The sequence below is a fragment of the Brassica oleracea genome, chromosome C9, assembly GCF_000695525.1.
Source record: "Brassica oleracea var. oleracea cultivar TO1000 chromosome C9, BOL, whole genome shotgun sequence".
Classification (NCBI taxonomy): domain Eukaryota; kingdom Viridiplantae; phylum Streptophyta; class Magnoliopsida; order Brassicales; family Brassicaceae; genus Brassica; species Brassica oleracea.
Window position 1 is genome coordinate 39,124,625 of NC_027756.1, and position 858 is coordinate 39,125,482.

Below are 858 nucleotides of genomic sequence, written 5' to 3' on the forward strand. Positions count from 1 at the left end.
CCCTCAAACCAAAACCCTAGAACCACTCTAACCTCAAGCCATGGCGATGAAACGAAATGGGAAGTCCCCTGTCTCCTCCGATTCTGATGAGAAAGTCGTGTTCTTCAATGATGTCTCTTTAGGCCCCCATGCATCTCAGTTACGATTCCGACTCATCCACTTCTGGGAGGCCCGGAACCCGGTTAAGAAGACACTCATTGGCATGGAAATGCTCCTCATCGACGAACATGTATTTTTCCTTTGCGATTTGTTATTTTTCACACCGATTCTTATTTGATTTTATTTCGTGATCCATATTGAAAATCTTATTTGTTCTTATTTCTTTATTGATAACAGGGAACTGTTGTTCAAGGATTCATCCCACCGGGACCAATTAAGAAGTACTTGCCTGACATGAAACGTGGATCATTTTACAAACTCATCAACTTCTACTGATCGAAAAACAAACCGGTGTATCGGGTTGCTGATCATGTCGCAACCGTGTCTTTCACATGGAACTCTGAACTGATAGCTCTTCACGACATTCCCCTCCATTTCGATGAAGACAGTTTCAGGTTTCATTCATATGAAGATTTCGAAGCAAATTGTGATCTCAGAGGTGACCTCTATGGTAAGCTCTTTAATCTTACAAGTAATCTCTCAGTTAAATTGCTTTATGTTTTGATGTGGGTTCGTTCTTGCTTAGATAAAGAAATGTATAATTGTTTTGTGTGACGTAATTGGTTAAAGTTTTTATAGTTTTGGTTTGTCTTGATCATTTCTGAAGTTACTAATAATATAGACACATGTTGATAGTTCAAGTTAAAGAGTTTTTGGTCTGCTTTGATCATTCTGTGAAGTTACTATTAAAAGAACAAC